The 21,696-nt window shown below is 54.4% G+C and overlaps 1 pseudogene; it reads left to right on the top strand.

The window, feature by feature from the left end:
* LOC140681250 (uncharacterized) overlaps positions 1 to 9,327 on the top strand; it is a 57,639-nt pseudogene extending 48,312 nt beyond the window's left edge.
* The last annotated feature ends 12,369 nt before the right edge of the window (positions 9,328 to 21,696 follow it).

Below are 21,696 nucleotides of genomic sequence, written 5' to 3'. Positions count from 1 at the left end.
ACATCTCACCTTTCTTTATAAAATTCTGTGTATTGTTCTCTGTCACCCATCTGCAAGGGCCCTTTGCAAACATGGTGACAGAGGACAGAGTGCATCTAATTTACACTGGAGCTGCAGCATTCCCCTCCAGGAACTGTTAGGGGAGAAGTCAGGCCACAGGCATAATGCTTCTTGGTTACAAATTGAACTTATCTCTAAAAGCAGAAAGCTATTTAACCCTGAGCCCATTTAGCCCTCAGAGAAAAACCCTATTTTAAAAAACAACCTTTAAGCACTTGATCCCTTGGAGAAAAACCGAACTCCCAGAAAGCAGTCTGTAAACAGAAAAACTGTTTGTAAACATGAGAAATAATTTGTAAACAAATCAAGTCCTTCTATGAACTGTCCATGAGGCAGGTGATCATTTGTAATGCTGTCTGTGGTTTCCAGTGTCCATATTTTAGGCAGCAGTATTGTACTGTTGTAGGATTTATTGTAAAACATGAGAACAGACTCAGAGGGCAGGAGGGTGTACCCTCAATCCAACCCCTTTCCCCTTTTTACTTTGTATAATAAATAATAATAGGAACAGAACATGGATTTTGAATACTATTAACTTATGCAAAGTTAACTTATATCTTGAAGCAATGCAAGAATAATTGCTAGAATATTAGGAAAATACATGTTAATACACATACTAGGACTTCTTTACGATAATGATTTACTAAAATATGAATATCGATCCAATATTGATATCCAACCGAGACGGACAAAAACTCTCTAAGAGTTTAAATTTAGAAAGTATATGTTTATTGAGACAGCTGGGCAGTACCTGGGATAATTCCCTAATGCACACTGCAAAAATCACAGGTATTACAAAGCTTTTTTATTGACAGAAGTCTTGAATACACAAAATATGAATGCATATTCATATCCCTGTCACTTCCTCTGCTCTGCTTCATATGCTAATTGGCAGAAAGGCTATTAAGCATGTGTAGTTCTGTTCCCTGAAATGAGTCAGGGGTCCATTTTGGGGAGGGGTCTCCAAAATGAAGAAGTAAAATAAGTCTTCCTCATTCTGACCTTTCTGCCTTTCCCATGCACACGTGACAAATGAATCCTTGCCGTTTTCCTGTGCTTAATGGATTCCTAAAGTAGGGGAAGTCTGCAACTGTTTTTGTGTCCCTGAAATCTGTTTGTCACATTCTGTTTCTCATGATAAGCACAGCTACCCAAACATAAAGCTGAGAAGCAATGAGTTAATAGATCCTGGATATCTTATCTAAGATCCAGCTACTGTTAACTATGAACAAAGCCTATTTATCTACGTCCACTAAGTCAGCAACATCTAATTTAACTATCATCTTAACTTCCTAAAATTCTTAATTCTTCCAAATTAATGTCTCACCGGGAATGGGGACAGGGAATGGGAATGGGGACAGGGAATGGGGAATGGGAATGGAGACAGGGACTGGGAGTGGTGACAGAGACAGGGAATGGGGACAGGGACCAGGAATGGGGACAGGGAATAGGACTGGGAATGGGGACAGGGACAGGGAATACGGTACAGGGATCGAGAATGGGGTCCGGATTGGGATGGGAGCAGGATGGAAACGGGATAGGGGGGACATGGGAACAGGCAGGGGCAAGGGGACTATGGAAGGGGAGTAAGGAATGGGGCAGCCACTGCAGGGGGACCGGGCTATGGGATGGGGACACATGGGGACAGTTCCAGGGCAGGGGGTCCTTGACCAGCTGCCCAGAACCTCCACCAGGGTCTCCCAGTGCAACTGGAGCTGCTCAGCCTGGGGTGCCCAAAGCCCTGAGCAACTCCCAGGTCCCTCCCAGGAACCCTCAAGTCCCTCAAACCCAGCATCCCCCACATCCCCTGCAAGAACCACCCCCATGTCCCCATCCTTGTCTTAGCTCAACATCTTTATTTTTACCTGCTTTTTAGAGTTTTGAAAGAGCAAAGAGAAATGAAAAGAAAATCCAGGCGGGGCTGGGATGTGCCCTGGTGCCTGGGACATCACCAGGAGCAGGGCTAGGATGTGCCCTGGTGCCTGGGACATCACCAGGAACAGGGCTGGGATGTTCCCTGGTGCCTGGGACATCACCAGGAGCGGGGCTGGCTGGGGTTTGTTTGGTGCCTGTGAAATCCCAAGGGCAGTGTCACAGCGGGGCAGCTCTCAGTGTCCCCAGCAGGTCACAGTGTCCAGTGCAGCCCGTGCCAGCGGTCACTGCGCACACGGGGCAGGCTGGGCTGGACAGGGGACGGGGCAGAAACGCTGCCCCGGGACTGGGGTCTCCCCCTGCCTCTGGGGCACCTTGGGCAGGGCACGGGGCTGCTGCTGGGCCAGGGGGACAGGCCGTGCCCCCTGTCCCCTGCTGCTGGGCCAGGGGGACAGGCCGTGCCCCCTGTCCCCTGCTGCTGGGCCAGGGGGACAGGCCGTGCCCCCTGTCCCCTGCTGCTGGGCCAGGGGGACAGGCTGTGCCCCCTGACATCTGCCCAGGCCCCTCTGGTGCCTGTCCCACATCCCTGTGGCTCCTGTCCCCACCACTCCCCACCACCTTCACTCCCTCCATCAAAGCCCCACTCAACCCCTTCACAGTGACCTCTGGAAAGAAAGAATGAAGGAAAGGAAGTGTTGTCTGTTCACCCTGGATGGATGTCAGGCACCCACCAAAGCTGCTCTCTCACTCCCCTCCAGAGATGGACAGGAGAGAGAAAACAGAATGAAGGCTTCATGGGTTGAGCTAAGGACTGGGACAGATCACTCAGCAAATGCCATCATGGGCAGACCATTTTCAGAATTAGAGATATTAATGGAATTTATTGCTATCTGGATCAGGGCAGGACAGTGAGAAGTAAAACAAAGCTTTAAAAACACCTTCTGCCCTTCCCTCCCTCGTTCCCAGCTCTACCTCCCCCCCAGTGGGTGCAGGGAGACAGGGAATGGGGGCTCAGGTCAGTTCATCCCCTGTTGTTTCTCCTGCTGCTCGGGGAGAGGAGTCGTTCCCTGCTGGGCCAGGGGTCCCTCCTGGAGACACTTCTCCATGAACTTCTCCACGGTGAGTTCATCCCACGGACAGCAGTTCTCCACAAACTGCTGCAGCGTGGCTCGCTCTTCCATGGGCTCACAGGTCCTGGCAGGGCCCTGCTCCAGCGTGGGCTCCTCTCCAGGGGTTTGCAGGTCCCTGCCAGCTCCCTGCTCCAGCACAGGTTTCTCACGGGGTCGCAGCCTCCGCTCAGGCATCCCCCTGCTCCAGCACGGGCTCCTGCAGGCGCTGCAGGTGCATCTCTGCCCTCCGTGCCCTCCATGGGCTGCAGGGCCCAGCTGCCTCACCAGGGACTGCCCAGGGAATCTCAGGGCAATCAGCTCCAGCAGCTGGAGCAGCTCCTGCCCCTCCTGCCCTGCCCTGCCCTGGGGGTGTGCAGAGCTGCTCCTCTCACATGTCCTCACCCTGCTCCTCCCTGCTCACAGTCACAACTCCAGGATCACCCATTTTCTTTTTCCTTAATCTCTTATCCCAAAGGCATTACCACCATTTCTAACTGGGCCAGCCTTGGCCAGCAGCCGGTCTGTCCTGGAGCCGGCTGGAATTGACTCTGTGGGACATGGAGGAGCAGCTGCTCTCACAGAAGGTGCTCCTAGAGCCCCTCCCTTACCAAAACCTGGCCATGCAAACCTGGTATAAGTATGGCAGGGTTTTCATTACCACTATTAATTCTTATTATTTCTATTCTCTCCATTTTTTGCTATTAATGGTACAGTTATTGTTATTACTAATATTTTTAGTCTTTTGGACTCTATATTAATAGTGGCTAGATCAGAACTGGAAACAAAGGTACTTCATTGCAAGTAGCAGGTGAGTTTTGTCAGCCTCTTGCCCTGCCCTGTTCTGTGTCATTGCTGTGTGTGAAGCTGCTGCTGCCAGGGCTCCCTGTTTCCCTGGTTTGGGAAATTCCATGGCATTGCTGACATGTCAGAAAGAGAGGGCTCATTCCACTCAAAGGCATGCCCTTAGCTCTTCGAGTCCCATTGTTGGAAGTTTGTTTTCTAACATTGTTGACTTTCTCAGCTTCTGTTAACATTTGTGATTTTATAACAAAATGTTCTTGGATGTGATTGTGCAAGATTCTCTAATCAGCTTTCAGTTTGCTCTTGGATTCCTTAGCGGTGTGTGGGAGCTGAAGGCAGCATTTTGGGTGGAAGGCTTTGGTGGGAGCTCGGATTGCCTCAGCAGCAGCTGGTTTTGCCCATGTGAGCAGAGCTGGCAGAGATGCCGTGCGCTGAACATTCCGCCTCGCCGGGAGCCGCAGTGCCCGGCCGGAGGGAGCTGCGCCGGGCGCTGCGGGCTGTGCCGGGCCGGGCAGGGGCCGCAGCCCCGGCAGGGCCCGGCCATGGACACGGAGCCTTGGCCGGGCAGGGCTCGGGCCCTGCGGCGCCGGGCGGGCGGTGCCGCTCACGGCGGGACCCTGCGGGGCCGGGACAGCGAGAGAGCCCGGGCCGAGCATCAGCCCCGGGGCGGGCACGGCCCGGGAGGGGGCACAGCCCGGGGGTCCCGCAGAGCCCCCCTGCTCCAGAGCCGCGCCTGCCACAGCGGGGCAGCTGCGGCACTGCGGGGCAGGGAGGAGCCGCAGGGGCGTTCCGAGCGCTCCTTCGGGGCAGCATTTTGTCCCGGGCCGGGGAATTCCCGCGGGCCGGGCGGGCCGGGGCCGTGCCGAGCGCCGCCGCCTTTCCCGGGAGCCGCCGGGCAGAGCTCTCCGCTCGGGGCTGTGAAAAACACCTTCACTCCGCTGTGAAAATTTAAAGAGTTTAATGCAGGACAAGAGGAGACAAGGGCCATAGAGCAAAGGTTGTTAGGGCCGGGTGCATCTCGGCACTGAGCCGAGAGCACACGGTTATCTCCGGAGATACCCCTTGAATACCTTTTCCCCTACACCAGCCTGTTGCATATTCATAGTTCCTTATGCATAGTAAACTTTTTTCCCAAGCTAATTTACATATTCCAAGAACTGTTTAGCATGGCTCCTTCTCGGTTTCACCTTTTTAGGCCATGTGTATTCCTTGGTTGTGGTTTTGATCCTTTTCTATCATCATCTTCAGTTTTGGCCCCGGCCCACACTGCCTTCAGACGGTGAGTGCTGATGGTTGGCAGATCTGTACAGGTGTCCTCATGCTGTGCTCACTGGATGTTATCCCATCCAAGCAGGCATTTTAACACAAGCATGCTTCTATCAGCTATGGCACTACTATGTTTGAGCTTAATGAATGAACAACAGAAATAAAAACTATATAACAAAGTTATTGTAACACCACACATATAAAATCCAATTGAATATTTGAAAAGGCCAATATTATAATATGTATCTATAACAGGGCCAAGGGCCGGGTGCCCATTCGGTGGCTCTGAGACAGCAGATTTTATTCTTTCCTGTTCCCCTGACTCTACCACCATCATATCTAGGAATAGTGCCTGTGGATTTTTTTATTGCTTTCTTGCAATTGTTTTCTTGCATGGTGACTGCCACAATCCTTGCTTTTAGTTTGGCTTTGGCACAGACTTTCTGAGCCTCCTTTAATAAATCATCTAATAATCTGTCATGCCGATCTTCAATTTTTTCCATTATCTGGCCAAGCACAAAGTTAATCCTTAACAAAGTTTTTCTCACATCAGTCTCAGGATCCACTCTGGAACACTGCCTCCTATTTCTCCCAAGTCTGTCCAACCACTCAGCCGGAGCCTCCCCCCTCCCCTGCTGTGCCCCAAAAGTCCCTCAGCACTTTTCCCTGGAGATGCTGCTCCCCCTATTCCCCCAACCATCAAATAATGATACTCATTCATATGTTTTCTCCCCTCCTCATAATTTTGACCCCTCTCAGGAGGCGCAGTTGGCATTTTCTCCTCCCCGGGGGGGCCCTGTGGTTTTCTTTACTCCAGGCTTTTATGCCTGCAATTCTGATCATTTCCCTTTCTTCCAGAGAAAATAGTATCTTTATTATCGACTGCATTTCTTCCCAAGTATAAATGTTCAAACTTAAAAATTGGTCTCATTCTTCAGCAGTGCTTATGGGATCCTCCAAAATCCCTTTGATTTCCTTTTTAAAATTCCTGACCCCAGAAGTAGTCCAAGGAGCATTCACAAACCCAGTTCCACCCCCTCTCATCGGGGCCTCTCTTAGTGGAAATAGATCCATTTCTTTAGCCCAGTCTCTTTCTATAACCTTTCTCCCGTGCTGTGAGGAAGAGTCCGGAGAATGTTGCCTCCTAACTGAACTCCCCGTGTTCCTATAAGGGGCGTCCTCCAGACAGAAAGAGTTTCTCGGAGCCGGGGCTGCGGTTCCCGGGAACGGAGCTGCGGGCAGGAAGGGGTGAGGGCAGGGCCCAGCGCCGAGCCCTGGTCCTGCAAAGGCGGAGCACGGGCAGGGTGTGCTGCCGGCACCGCCACAGGAGGGGCAGTGCCGGGGGTCCCAGCCGGGAGCGAGCTCGGCCCGCACGCGGTGAAGGGCGGCCGGGCCGGTGGTGCCCAGCAGCGGCAAAGCAGCAGCGGCGGTGCCCAGCGCAGCCGGGACGGGCAAAGCCGCCGGGGCCGGGGCAGAGAAATCAGCCGCGGGAGGAGCGCTCCGGGCCGGGCCGGGCGGAGCGGCGGGAGCCCGGCAGGAGCAGCCGGGCGGGCCGGGGCCGGGGCCGGCCGGGCAGCCGCGAGCAGCGGGACGGGGCCGGGCCCAGAGGCTGCGGGCGGCGGAGCGGGGCCCGGGAGGGCTGCGGCGGGCGGCGGGGCGGGGAGCGGCAGAGCGGCCGCTGCGGGCAGTGGGCTCACAGCCGGGCCAGGAACCGGGGCAGGAGCAGCCGCTGAGAGCAGCGAACCCGCGCCTGGCACGGCAGCGGGGCCGGAGCGGGCGGCGAGCGGGGCCCGGGACAAGCGGCTCGGGCGCGAGTGGTGCGGGCGCGAACGGGAACGGAGGGGCAGAGTCTGTCAACGATCCCACTCCTTTTCTTCTTCTCTTTTCCCCTCGTGCTCCCCTCCCTTTTCTTTCCCTTTTTTTTTTTTTTTTTTTCTCGGAGGTTTCTGATACTTTAAAGATTTTTATTTTCCTAAAATCTCCTGTCCAACATGTGACATATTCTCTTTCTTCTGAATTAAAAGGTTCATTTGAATTTACAAATACATTGAGAGCCAGACAAATGTAGCTTTCAAAAGAGCCATATCTAGGCAAATAAAGATGGTCAGATCTTATTTCCTTTGTTGGCCATTCGAGCGTACAAAATTGTATCATCTTTACCTTGTCCTTTTTTCTGGTACAAGGGGTTTTTTCCCAGTTGACTAACATAACTCCTAGAGGGCTATCTTGGGGTATTTCCGTTGATAATTTTTTACTCCTTTTTTTCTTTCATGCATTCTCCTTACTGGATTTCTGTCCCTTTTTAAAAAATTTATTTTCCCAAGATCTTATATAATGGTCCTCTGCCTCTGTTTCCCACTTTCTCTAACAACCTGAATACCACCTTCTTTCAACTACACAAAAAGTCCTTTCTCTCACAATACCATTCATCACAATCCACCTCCCTCCAAGGAGATAAAGTAAAGCTCAAAATAAACAATCTACATTACATATACTTCCATTCATCTACATTTACTCACTTTTATTTTTCACTCACTCTCACAACAAGATACCTTTTACTATGTCCATCATATGTCCATCAGATCATAATGTCCATTACAATGTCCATGCTGTCCATCAGATCATAACCTCCATCTGTGGGTCACACACCAGGGGAACAGAGCGAGGCTGCCTAAATAGGGCAGGACCCTCTTCCTCACCCTGACTCTCCCAAGGCCCCGGCAGAGAGGTGTTAGAAACCATCCTTTGCTACCATAATTGTGAAAAATGCCAATCACTTGACTTTTAAAATGTAAATAATAATAACATGGTTATTAAAATAGTAATACAATTAGAGTAATAAAAATTTAGAGCTAGGACAATTACAAGACAATAAAAAGCAAAGACTTAAGGATGTCCAGATGCCACAACAAGCATACCTTGTGAACAAAGGAATCACCCCTAAAACTACACTATTGCATATTCATATATACTTCATGGTTATGCATACATTCTATTTAAAACAAGAAACTCTGTCTGTTATATGCCAACTATTTTCTTTAATCCCCATGGCATCTTCGAGTCTGAGCAAGGCCTGAAGAAATTAGATTCTTCTGACAAGAAAACCATAAATTCCTCTTCTTTGGAAGATTTAGGTGTTCTGTGATGGTTATGTCAAAGCGAGTATTTCATTCCTTAAAAAAAAACCAAAAAAAAAACCAACCACATACATAGTTTCTCTTTTAACTACTAAAGCTTCATTTTAACCACAAAACTAAATTTACCATACTATTAAAATGTTAATACAGTACTACTAATAAAGCTAACATAATACATATAGTAACTATCCGCAACGAGCCATATAATATGTGTTTTTAAAGTTGGGTGTCTCCTGGATTATCCCCGGAAAGAGCCCATCTCTGCACGGAGCTACGTTTTTTCATTTGTAAATGAGGTCTTTCTTCCTCTGTCATCTGTGGTTTCTGCAGCCCCGGCTGTGGCTTCTGGTCATTTAAATCTTTAAGAATCTTTCTGTACAAGCACAACTGACTTGATGTATATTTTATATAAGCACGAATTATTCCATAACATATATTACAGTGGGGATGCAGAGATTCCCCCTGCAGGTCCGTGGGGATGCAGAGATCCCCTGGCAGGTCCGTGGGGATTCAGAGATCCCCCTGCAGGTCCGTGGGGATGCAGAGATCCCCCTGCAGGTCCATGGGGATGCACAGATCCCCCTGCAGGTCCATGGGGCTGCAGAGATCCCCCTGCGGGTCCGTGGGGCTGCAGAGATCCCCCTGCAGGTCCGTGGGGATGCAGAGATCCCCCTGCAGGTCCATGGGGATGCAGAGATCCCCCTGCAGCCCCTGGAGGAGCCAGGCTGGAGCTCGGGGATGCCTGAGAGGAGCTGTGACCCCGTGGGCAGAGGGGCCCCGCTGGAGCAGCCTGGCCTGGCAGGACCGAGCCCGTGGCACAGTGACCCACGCTGCAGCACTTGGAGGGGGCTGTGCCCCAGGGGATGGACTCGGCTCGGAGAAGTTCCTGGAGAAGTCTCGGCTGGGAGAGAGCGCAGGGTGCAGCAGGGAACGACTCCTGTCCCTGAGCAGAGGGAGAAGCCGCGGGGGATGAGCTGAGCACGGCCCCATTCCCTGTCTCCTGCCCTGCCGGGGGAGGAGGTGCAGCTGGGAGCAGGGAGCCGTGGGGAAAGCTGCATTTAAGGTTCTGCACTGACTTCTCCTCATCCTGCTCTGAGTCTTTGGAGTTTTCTGCCAGAAATCTCTCCCCTCCCCCGCTCACCCACAGGGCTTTGGGCAGGTTTCCCTTTTTGGGGGAAATCAAAGCGAAGCACCGATGCACTAATGAGGGGCAGGAGAAGGGAGGCTCCCGGGCTTCCCGCAGAGCCGGAGGCACGGAAGGCGCAGGGCCGGGAAAGCCGTGGCGGGAGGTGCGGAGAAGTTTGTTTGTGTGGGCAGCTCAATCCCGCCTCGGGCCCGGGCCCGTCCCGGGGCTGTTGCTCATCTCCGGCTTTGCCCTCACGCAGCGCGGGGGGCCCTGAGAGCGCGGGGCGAGTCTGGGCCGTGCGCAGAGCCCGCCCCCAGCTCGCTGCCATTGGCCGCTGGTGCCGTCAGTCGCGGTTGCGGCGCGCTGATTGGTGGGAGCGGGGCGCAGCACGGCCCCGGCGGCGGGCTGAGGGCGGCCGTGGGCGGGCAGCGGCGCCATTGGCGCCGGGAGCGTCTGTGCGGGCCCGGGAGCGGCGGCAGCGGCCGGAGCGCGGTGAGGCGGCGTCGGCGGAGCTCGGAGGCGGCCCCGGCGCAGGTGGGAGCCGCGCTGGGTTCTGCGGGGGCTCGGGGCTGGCTGCGGGCGGAGGGGGCGGCAGGGGGCTGCGGCGGGTCGGTGGTGCCGTGTCCGGCCCGTGCTGGCCCCGGGCTGAGGGCGCGGCGGGAGCGGCTGCCCGCGGTCTCCTTCCCGCCGGGGCCTGGGCAGGAGCCGCTGCCGGAGCAGCGCTGGCTCGGCCCGGCTGCTGTGGGTAGGACCGAGGGGGCTGCCCCACGGCCGGGAGCGTGCGGGGAAATTCCCGTCGCCGGAGGTTTCTGTGGCCGCAGGAGAGCGAGGAGTCCTGTAAAAGTGACTTTATTGCCGAGCAGGGGGAGAGGCCGTGGGGCATTTGCCGTGCGCTCTCTGCCATGGTTGTAGTCCGCAGCCTCCTTTTTATCCTCATTTTCCCGGCCGCATCTCCCTGTGCCTTTGCCCACGGGCTGAGGTCCTTGGAAGGTTCAGACTTCCCGATGCGCCTGCTGCCTGTCCTCGTTAATATGCACCCTCCTTTTGTATACCAGCCGGTATTCATGGCTCTGTTAAGTCTTTGTTCTCCTCGAAGTTCGGGAATGTAGCGGGACTTTGAGTAGCTGTGTGGGTCAATTTTTGACATTTATTGGAACTGATGGTTTCTCCCGTAGCTTCCTTATCTACAAGTGCCTGGCTCTCTCTCCAGGCAGATTCACTCCTTGACTCTGTTTTGTTCTTCCCGGGTCCTCTTTAGTTTTGGGATTATTCTCGGTGCCCTCATTCCCTGTCCTTTTGTGGCCGTTTGTGGATCAGGAGGCCTGGCTGCCACCTGCATCCCCTGGCTCAGCTGCTGGATGAGCTGCACTGCCAAGGTGTGGAGCATGGTGAAAAGATGAGAGTTGCTGCAGCACAGAAGAGGAGAAGCAGCATTTGTTTAACCCCTGGTGTGCCGGGGAGACACGAAAGCATGTCCCATTCCCATCCTTTCCATGTTTGGACCAATACATAAACTGCTCTCCTATTTCCTTTGTTATCTTTCTCAGGACTTTACCTTTGTCATCTCTTTGCCAACAGCAGTTTGAGCCATTTAGTTTTGCCCAAACTCCCTTTTTTTCTGCTCACAGATAATCTGATCTCATCCCCTGGTGAAATGTTGTGTTCCTCTTTCAGTGGATTGGTCAGCAGGAAGGTCAGGAGCTGGAGCTGTCTGGTTGGTTCATCTTTTGAGGACAGCTTTTAATCTAATGATGCCATTGAAATGATAAATGGGTTCTCTGCCTCCTGATAGGAATTGGTTTGGGTTCCCAGGGGCTGGTCCATGGTGTTGTAGGATTTGTTCTGCTGGCCCTTCATGTTTTCGTCATTTTTGGGTGCTCCCTGCAGCCGGGGCTGCATCAATTGACCGCATTTTTCTAATTACATAATCAAATACTTGAATTCCAACTAATTTCCCTGAACTTGTTCTAGCAAAAGCCCCAGTGCTCTGATACACCCTGTACAGCACAGACAGTGGCAGCAGATGTTGGAGTGGGCAGGGGGATTATCCCCCCCCCTTATTTTAATGAAATTTTCACAACATTCTCCATTTGCTGTTTCCCTTTGCAGCCTCAGCCATTTCTGTTTCAGAGTCAGATCCTCACCATGGGCTCTGCCTTCAGCCGTGCAGATTCCATCTGTGCAAGCAGGCAGAGCTTGGGGTGAGGGGCAGAGGGAATCAGCCAATTCCTGCCCCAGGCAAGAAGAGCCAGGTACATTGTCCCCACTCTGCCCCATCAGTGTTAATTTGCATTTCTAAAGCTCCTCCAGGGTGCCTGGAATGCAGCTTCTCTTCCAGAGCAGCTTCAGCAGCCTCACATGTGCCCCCCCCAACCTGCTGTTCTTTCTTGGTTTTTTTCTTTCAAATCTTCTATTATTTTCTTTTCCTTCAAATCTTCTATTTATGAGTTAAAGGGTCACCTTTAAATCTCTTCTAGCTTCACAAAATGTTGCCTAAAGGTGAACGTCGAAAAACCCAGACCAAAATTTTTCTATCTCTAAGAGCCACACACAAACATACACAAAAAATTTCCAAGTCAATGAAATTTTTTCTACTTCTCCTCTAAGTAAAATCTCATTCTCTCATCCCTGACCCAAACCCAACCATCAATATAGAAGTAGGAGTAATGTAAAAATACTCTAATGCTCCAAACTTAGCACTGAAACTGCAGGAAAATAAAAACTCTACCACTATGTCTAGTGGAAGAGTCAAGGCATTCCTTGATTCTGGCCAGGATGTGCAACAGAAATCATTCCATCCCCACATAGCCCGGGTGTGCAGAGAAAATTGTTCCATGATGCGTAAAGTATCAGTAAAATATATTGGAGTATATAAAAAATAAAATACTATCAGAGTAAAAGCTCCGTGGCTTTTACTAAATTTTTCCCAAACTTGATAAAGTCAGAACCAGTCTAAATCCACTGGTTTAATGTTCCAAAGTTTCAAGTTGTGCAGTTTTTAGTATTTGGTTTCCTCTTGGACCCGGATTTCTTTGCTTCTGCTGTTAATGAGGTGGGAAGTGCTGATTTCCTTCTCAGCCTTTTGCAGACCAGGTGTCTGCAGCCCTGGCAGTGTCTGGGGTAGGTGTTGGTTGCTGTTTGCTGCTGGGGTTGATGTTTTGCTGCTGGGCGTTATCTTTGTGGGTATCTTTTGGGCCATTCCCAGTGTGTTGAGGTGTTAAACTCATCTCCATTGAGTGGTGTAACATCCCTTAACAAAAGCTTTAACATTTCTTTCCCCAGGGCCAAGGCAAAGCAAGCCTGAGTAGAGAAATGAAAGGTTAACAATGTTAAAGTCTATGAGCTGGTGTATTTTCCATCAATGCCATGGCAGGCAGGGCAGTGTGTGAGTGTAAGTGAGAGCCAGAGTGGAATTGTCCCCTGCTCTTGCCCAGCAGCTGTGGCAGGGCAGGCCCAGAGAGCGCTGAAGCTGCAGCAGTGGCAGCAAGGGCTGTCCCCGGTGCTGGAGCTGCCAAAGGAGGGTGGCCAGGCCGAGGATTTCAGCAGAGGATGTGTGGGCCGATGTCCTGCTGGGATGTTGGCAACAGCAAAGTGCCAAGGCAGGCTCTGTGCCAGCCCAGCTTCCTGGGGGAGAGATGGCACCAGAGACAGGATTCTGGCCACAGACTGCTTTAAATGTGCATCCCTTATCTCCACCCTGCACTAGGTGGAGAATTCCCAGGGTAAGGAATTCCCCAGATCAATTCCAAGGGGAAATAATTGAATATCTGCCCTGGGTCTGGCTCTTCTTCTTGCCCAAGCCAATGGCAAAAGCCGTACCCATGGCATCTTGGTTTCTATCCCCAGCTTCCAAAGGTGCTTTGGTTTTATGTGGCAGCTGAATCTTTATGTTTTGGAGGAGGTTTTTGCTGAGTTGTGATGTTTGGGGAGTTTTTGATCTGTATCTCTCAGTTTGTGGGATTTTTGGGCTGAATCTTGGTGTTTTGGAGGTTCTTGCAGACATAAGATTCCCAATGACTTCCTGAGATGAACTGGAGCAAGGAGGAACTTCCAGTCCAAGGTACTCTCCTCTTGTTTTTTTTCCCCAAACCAGGATTTTTCATTCCCTGGGCGTGTCTGGATGGAGGAGGAGGAAAAGCCCCGGAGATGCTGCAGGAGGAGGAGCTGCAAACCCGGCCCAGGGAGCTGCGGGGAGGAAAGAGCCCCCCTGAGCCAGGAAGGCGGGCGGAGATCCAGCCGGAGCTCGGAGCTGGTGGAGAAGCCTCATGGCAGGGAGAAGCCCCACAAGTGCTTGGAATGTGGGAAGGGTTTCAGCCGGAGATCCCATCTGATCCGGCACCAGAGGATCCACACCGGGGAGAGGCCCTATGAGTGTGGGGAGTGTGGGAAGAGGTTTCGGACCAGCTTCCATCTCCTCAGACATGAGCGGAGTCACACAGAGGAGAGGCCCTTCCGCTGCCCCGACTGCGGGGAGGGCTTCAAGCACAACTCCAGCCTCACCGTGCACCGGCGCATCCACACCGGGGAGAGGCCCTACGAGTGTGGGGAGTGTGGGAAGGGTTTCAGACACAAGTCTAGCCTGATGGTGCACCTGGTGATCCACACCGGGGAACAGCCCTATGAGTGCTTGGAATGTGGGAAGAGCTTTGGGCGGAGCTCAGGTCTGAGAACACACCAGCGCATCCACACAGGGGAGAGGCCCTACGAGTGTCCCCAGTGTGGGAAGAGGTTTCGGACCAGCTCTGATCTCCTCCTACATGAGCAGAGTCACACAGAGGAGAGGCCCTTCCGCTGCCCCGACTGCGGGAAGGGCTTCAAGCACAACTCCCACCTCACCAGGCACCGGCGCATCCACACCGGGGAGAAGCCCTACGAGTGTGGGGAGTGTGGGAAGAGCTTCAGACAGAGGGGTGGCCTGATCGAGCACAAGGTGATCCACACCGGGGAAGGGCCTTACAAATGTTTGGAATGTGGGAAGAGCTTTGGGTGGAGCTCACACCTGAGAACACACCAGCGCATCCACACCGGGGAGAGGCCCTACGAGTGTCCCCAGTGTGGGAAGAGGTTTCAGACCAGCTCCAATCTTCTCCTACATGAGCGGATTCACACAGAGGAGAGGCCCTTCCGCTGTCCCGACTGCAGGAAGGGCTTCAAGCACAACTCCAGCCTCACCGTGCACCGGCGCATCCACACAGGGGAGAGGCCCTACGAGTGTGGGGAGTGTGGGAAGAGCTTCTCACAGAGCTCAAACTTGACCCAGCACCAACGGAGGCACCACTAAGGGAAGCCCTGTGAGTGCCCCGAGTGAGGGAAGAGCTTGGAGTGAGGGAAGAGAGTGAGGGAAGAGCTTTGAGTGAGGGAAGAGAGTGAGGGAAGAGCTTGGAGTGAGGGAAGAGAGTGAGGGAAGAGCTTTGAGTGAGGGAAGAGAGTGAGGGAAGAGCTTGGTGCGCTGCTCCAGCTCCATCCCCCATGGGAGGATCCGGAATTGGCTTTGGTCTAATCTCGGATGTCTCTCCCTGGTGGATATCCCTGTTGTGGGTGATCCCCGTTGGGTGGGGGGAAGGTGTTGGAGGGATTTCTTTCCCTTCTCCTCGTGCTGCCGTGGTTTGGTTGGTAATAAATTCCCTCCCTGTGCCCGGGCTGGGTCTGTTGTCCCCGTGCCGCTGCTCGGGGCGGGATCTCTCCCGTTCCTTCTCTGCACTCCCGGGCCTCTCCTCAGCCAATGAGAGAATGCGGTGGACACGAGTCAGCCAATCAGAGAGAGCGGCGCTGATGACTCAGCAGTTGCCGGGCAGACCCGCAGCAGGCAGTGTTCCCCACCCGGACCCCGCCCTCCCTGCCCAGTGCCGGCCCCGCCGTGGGGTCCCCCCAAGTCCCTCCCCAGTGCCCCCATAAACTGGGCTGGGTTTAACTGGGAAGCGTTACTGGGAACACTGGGAGCAGGCGGGCAGGGGCAGAGTGACAGCAGGGCTGGGGGTACACAGGACCCCCCAAAATCAGCGTGGGGATGGAGTGGGGATCCCGGCTGGGCCCGAGGCCACAGGGAAGCTCTGCGGCCGCCGGTGGCTCAGGAGCTCTGTGGGCAGAGAAACAGGGGTGACACCGGGCTGGGGGCCCCAGGTGGAGCACCCACAGTCTTGGGGAGAGGGGACATGACCCTTTGGGAACCCCCTGACCTTGCACAGGTAGAAGCCGAGACCCAGAGCCAGGAAGACAAAGCCCAACTCGTAGTCCCTGATCCCCGTCTGCATCTTGCTGCCGGTGGCGTCCAGCGGCATCTCTGAGAGGCCTGCAGGCATCAGGACCCCCCAAAACCTCTCACAGACACCCCAAGCCTCTCCAAGCACCCTCCTGATTGCTCCCAGTCCACCCAGGACCCCCTGAAACTTGCCATGATCCCTTCCTCACCTCCCCAGGACCCACCAAAGCGTCTCCCATCCCTTTCAGAATCCCACAACCCCCTTCCAGTCTCCCCCCACCACCCCAGTACGCCTAAACCCTCTCCCAGTCCCTTCTCAGCCCCACCAGGACTCACCCAGACCCCTCCCAGTCTCTTTCCAGCACAACCAACCTCATCCCAATCTCTGCTTTTCCATCCCCAATCTCCATCCAGCCCCTCCAGGCTCACTCTAGTCCCTCCCAGTCACACCCAGTACCCCCAAACTCCCTTCCAGTGCCCACCAGGACCCCCAGAACCTCATCCCACCAGCTTCTTCTCTGCTGAATTCCTAGAGGAAGACCAGGCCCAGCTACTACCAGACCTTCAGAGAAAACTCCACCCTTCTAGAGATCACCACTTCAGCAGCATTTCATCTGCCACTCCAGGAGGAGCAGCCACCATTTTAACTGGACTACTACCAACACCCTGACTCCTCAGGGTGTCAGGTTTCTGCCTCCATCACTAGTTTCATTTGTACTAATTGCATTTTTTAAATTATTATTTTTATTTAGTTTTTTTCCTGGTAAAGAACTGTTATTCCCATTCCCATATCTTTGCCTGAGAGCCTTTTGTTAAATTGTGGTAATTCGGAGGGAGGGGGTTTACCTTTTCCATTTCACAGGAGGCTTTTGCCTTCCTTCACAGACTCCTGTCTTTTCAAACCTAGACATGGGCCTTGTTTTTTTTCTATCCCTTGTGTGTGTGTTGTGGGCTCGGGTCTGGCTCTAGATTTTATTGTGGGCAGGGGCGGCCCTTTTGGGCTTGTCGAGCCCCTGTGGGGTTCTGGGCTTGTGCCCGGAGGGTGGTGTGGTGGGCTGAAGGGCGCTGCTGAGGGGCTGCAGGTGCCCATGGCACACCGCCCTGAGAGCGCCCGGTCTGGTCTGATCTCGGAAGCAAAGCTGGGTCGGGCCCTGCTGCTGCTGGGGGCAGCGAGGATGACGTCGAGGATGACGTCGAGGATGAGAACCTCTTGCTCCACCTGACCACCGGCAGGCTGAAGATGGTGGACTTTGATTCTGACATCTCCTTTAAAGCCAGGTTCCACAGGGAATTTGCAGGTGAGTCCACACACAGGGGATGCTCCCAGATTTGGGCATTGCACAGCCTGGCTGGGAACCAAAGGTTCCCCTTTGCTGGGGCGGATGCAGCTGATCCTTCAGTCGGCTGCCAGGCTGCTTTTGGCAGGGCTGGGGGCATGGGCTGGGGTGGGTACGAAATGGGAGTGGGCTCCTGGCCCTGCCAACAGCCCCCAGCACCCACCCTGCCCCGGGCTGGGGCTGGGCTGGGGCAGCCAGCCCGACACAAACAAACCCCCATGGTGGGAGCAGAGGTGGGACTGCAGAGCCTGTGCAGGGGCTGCTTTGCTTTGCAGGCAGGGAAGGGCTTGGGCTGCTCCACTGCCCTTGTTTGCTTTGGGATCACCATGGGGGCAGTGCAGGGGAAGGGAGAAAGCCTGGGATTCCCTCACCCATGGTGGGTTTTTCCCTGGCATGCAGGGGTTGGGCCTTCCCCAAGCCTCTGACAGAGATAAGATTTTTGACCTTTTTTCTTGTTGCCCTATTTGTCTGAAATCTATTTTCAATAATTTGTTTTTAGTTTTTGTAGAGGAAGCGTTCCAGGTGGGCTCCAGTCTGGATCAGGAAGTGCGGGGCACCGCGGGCGGCTGGGACAAGGGGACAGGAGCCTTCAGCTGACGGGGCTTTCTGGTTTCTCTCCTTGCAGCCGGGCTCTGCGGGTGCTGAGGCTGCTCTGGGCTCTGCCAGGGCCCTGCTGGAGCTCAGCACCGGGCCGCAATCAGCCAAAGGAGAAATGGGGTGCCCTGCAGCACAGACTGGATTGAGCATTTCAGCAACACAGCTCAAGTTTGCAGAGTGTACACCTCCAAGGTAAAACATGGCACCACCCAAAAAATAAACTTGTTCAATAACTTCTGAAATGAAATCAATCTGGGATGACCCCAAATGACAATTTTTCACTTGCTCAAGCTGTAGCTCAGCCCTTCTCTGAACTGTTCTCTCCCCCACCTGCCTTTTACTCCCCAACTGCTCCCTCTTTTCCCCCAGTGAGTTCCCAGCCCATTCCAGTCTCCATCACACTGTTGCCTTCCTTGGTGCCCCTCACCATGAGGAAGGCCGAGCCCCAGGCTTAGGGACTCATCCTGTCACTGGCTGAGGAGCAGCAATGTCTCAGAGGTCCGGTGGGATTTTAGTGTCATTCAGAGCTGCTCTCCAGCCCCCAGCTCTCCTCACTGCTGAGTTCCTGCTCCCTTTTCCTCGTCCTTGCAGCAGGTTGGGCTCTGTGAATCCCCTTGAGCCTCCCCACTCTTCCCAGCCCTCGCACCCACCTCAGTTAGGCTGAAGCTGCAGCTTCTCTGTCTCCTCTGGCACAGCAGTGCAGTCCCCTGTGCGGGGAGCCCCAGCCCCAGAGCACAGCACTCAGCAGTGCAGTCGGGGCTGGAGCAGCTGCCCTGCAGCCCTGGCTTGGCTCTTTGTGGCAGGGAATGCTCCCTGTGTGCAGCTGTCCCTGCAGGATGGCCCCAGGGCAGAGCCCAGCCGGGCTCCCCCTGCAGCCCCTGAAGCTTGGGGCAGACAGTGGTCCCAGAGCTGAGGTTCACGGGGAGCACCCGCAGCTGTGCCTCGCACTCTGGTGCCGTGTCACAGTCTCGTGTGCAGGGGCAGCTCCAGGGCCTTCTTCCTCTCCCTCCACCCAGGCCAGCTTGGGCACTCTCGGGGGTCTCTGCTCCATGTCAGTGGCTGGATTTGTGGCTACTTGCAGGAGAGATGCCTCAGAAAACTCCGAGTCAGCAAGTCCTGCTTTCGTGCCTGGAAGGCACCTTCAAGAGAGAAGCCTCAGGAAGGCTCAGGACAGCAAGTCCTGCGCTCTGGTCTCGAGGGCTCCTGCCACAAGGACAGGAGACTCCTGTCAAGGATGGTGCTCTGGCCTCGAGGGCACCGGCAGCAGGGATGGAAGATGCCTCCAGGGCACCAAGTCCCTCGCTCTGCCCTCGAGGGCACCTGCAGAAGAGAAGCCTCGGGAAGGCCACAGGTCAGCAAGTTCTGTGGTCTGGCCTCGAGGTCAGCTGCAGCAGTAATACCTCGAAAAAGCTCCGGGTCAGACACGAACGAGTGCGCTGTGCGAGGGCTCCTCACAGCACTGCTCTGTCCTGTCCTGTCCCGTCGCCTGCTCGGAGCACTGTGGCATGGTCCTGTCACTGTCAGCTCCTATGTCACCACGTGTCACAAAGGGCCCTTGGACACATTGTTCCATGCCACGGTGACCATGCTGCACCGTGTCACAAAGGGCCCTTGGATACCCTGTCCCGTTCCATTCCACGGTGACCATGCTGCACCGTGTCACAAAGGGCCCTTGCACACTCTGCCACCTGCCCTGGGGCCACCCCCAGCCCCCCAGAGTGGCCCAGGCTGGAAGGAATGCCTTGCCCCAAGTGTGTCAGACAGCCCAACAGGATCTTTAGGAACGGCTCAGACCATCAGCAAACGCTGCCCTGCTCTGCGGGCTCAGAGCAGCAGGAGCCCCCAGGGCTGCCGACGCAGCCGCGGCGGGAAGAGAACAGTGTGGGATTCCTTAACATCAGAGGGTTTTGGGCACATTGCAAAAGGCAGACCTCAGAGACAGCAGGATGGTGATTAGAGCTAAGCAGTAGCTATAAGATTTGTCAGCAGAAAAATTATACAAGAAGTAGAAAGAAAGGACAAATAGAACAATGGTCTGTGTATTAACTCTTGGGTAGAAAAACTCCCTAAGTTGCAGAAAAGTATATCTGGCGAGATATTAGGAAGTTTTAAGCTTAATAATGGAGCTCTGTGCATTGTATCTTGAGGCTTACAAGCAACTATTGTATTCGAAATAAGCAAGCATTGTTTTAACCAAAAGTATGTGTGTTTATAGTGATTGGATAGAACTACTGTCAATATGCTTTTGCTTTGTGTGACTGGTTAAAAAGCTTTTAAAGTAAGTTGTAAGATTAAGTACTTGGTCTGTTGCCTGGATGTGATCTGCTGGCATCTTCCCATTGTCATAACCATGTAATGAGACCTGCCACCCCCGAGCCCTGGCAGGGCTGGTGCCCGTCTCCTGCCCCAGAGCCCTGTGCCCCGGAGGGCTTCTGTGCCAGAGGGAGCCAAACCCACCTGCACTGGGGGCTGTGCTCCTGCTTGGCAGGAGCACCTGGAGCAACTGCTGGCAACACTTGGTCTCTGTCAGAAGCTCTTACCCCATGCTGAAATTATTTTCTCGTTGAAGCTATTACCTTCAGCACAAAAACACCTTAACAGCAAAGGCACAGAAGAATCTGGCAGTAAGAATCCTCCATTCAGGAAAGCTTTACATCCCATTGCTCAACACAAGTAATTCCAAACCATTGCAAACTTCCCAAATTGATTGGGATGGCCTGAGGAGGTGAAGATTTGGAATTTTGCTTCCCATCTCAAAGCAGCAACTCATTTGCCTTAACCTCATCCACTGAGGGTCACTTTACAGAACATAACACTACACAAAAAAAGGGAAAAACTAAGGGACATTCTTTGATTTGCAAATGGTTTTCTATGAAGGGATGATAATATCCTAACTCTCTTAAGGAATAAAAGCTCTGAGTAGAAGGAAAAGGGGCTAATTCTCCCCTTGGTAGAGATATCTAAGTGGCCAGTAAAGTACAGCTCGCCCCCATAATTCCCTGCAGGAGAATCAGGACCATGAAGAGGAAAAGTCACAGATATTCACAGATATACAGAGCTGAGCCCTCTGTAACCAAAGCTGTGCCAAACCACAGATGCTGCCTTCAAGCTGACTCAAATTCCAGCCTAGACCTCTCACCTTCCAGACAACTCCTTCCCCAACACCCCACCAACACCAACCCCCTAAACTCCCACACAGAAGCCCTCAACACCCCACCAGGCCCCCAGCTGTCCCCGTCCCTCTGCAGAGCTTTCCCACCCTCCAGCAGACCCCCTGGTTCCCTGCACGTGCCGTGGGATGGCTTCAGGAGGATCTGCCCCAAGGCCTTCCCCTGGAGCGAGCTCAGGCTGCCAGCCCCCTCCGCCCGCAGCCAGCCCCGAGCCCCCGCAGAACCCAGCGCGGCTCCCACCTGCGCCGGGGCCGCCTCCGAGCTCCGCCGACGCCGCCTCACCGCGCTCCGGCCGCTGCCGCCGCTCCCGGGCCCGCACAGACGCTCCCGGCGCCAATGGCGCCGCTGCCCGCCCACGGCCGCCCTCAGCCCGCCGCCGGGGCCGTGCTGCGCCCCGCTCCCACCAATCAGCGCGCCGCAACCGCGACTGACGGCACCAGCGGCCAATGGCAGCGAGCTGGGGGCGGGCTCTGCGCACGGCCCAGACTCGCCCCGCGCTCTCAGGGCCCCCCGCGCTGCGTGAGGGCAAAGCCGGAGATGAGCAACAGCCCCGGGACGGGCCCGGGCCCGAGGCGGGATTGAGCTGCCCACACAAACAAACTTCTCCGCACCTCCCGCCACGGCTTTCCCGGCCCTGCGCCTTCCGTGCCTCCGGCTCTGCGGGAAGCCCGGGAGCCTCCCTTCTCCTGCCCCTCATTAGTGCATCGGTGCTTGGCTTTCATTTCCCCCAAAAAGGGAAACCTGCCCAAAGCCCTGTGGGTGAGCGGGGGAGGGGAGAGATTTCTGGCAGAAAACTCCAAAGACTCAGAGCAGGATGAGGAGAAGTCAGTGCAGAGCCTTAAATGCAGCTTTCCCCACGGCTCCCTGCTCCCAGCTGCACCTCCTCCCCCGGCAGGGCAGGAGACAGGGAATGGGGCCGTGCTCAGCTCATCCCCCGCGGCTTCTCCCTCTGCTCAGGGACAGGAGTCGTTCCCTGCTGCACCCTGCGCTCTCTCCCAGCCGAGACTTCTCCAGGAACTTCT

The sequence above is a fragment of the Taeniopygia guttata genome, chromosome 33, assembly GCF_048771995.1.
Source record: "Taeniopygia guttata chromosome 33, bTaeGut7.mat, whole genome shotgun sequence".
In the NCBI taxonomy this organism is placed as follows: Eukaryota; Metazoa; Chordata; class Aves; order Passeriformes; family Estrildidae; genus Taeniopygia; species Taeniopygia guttata.
The sequence above is the reverse complement of the archived record's forward strand: the minus strand, read 5'-3'. Positions and strand labels throughout refer to the sequence as shown.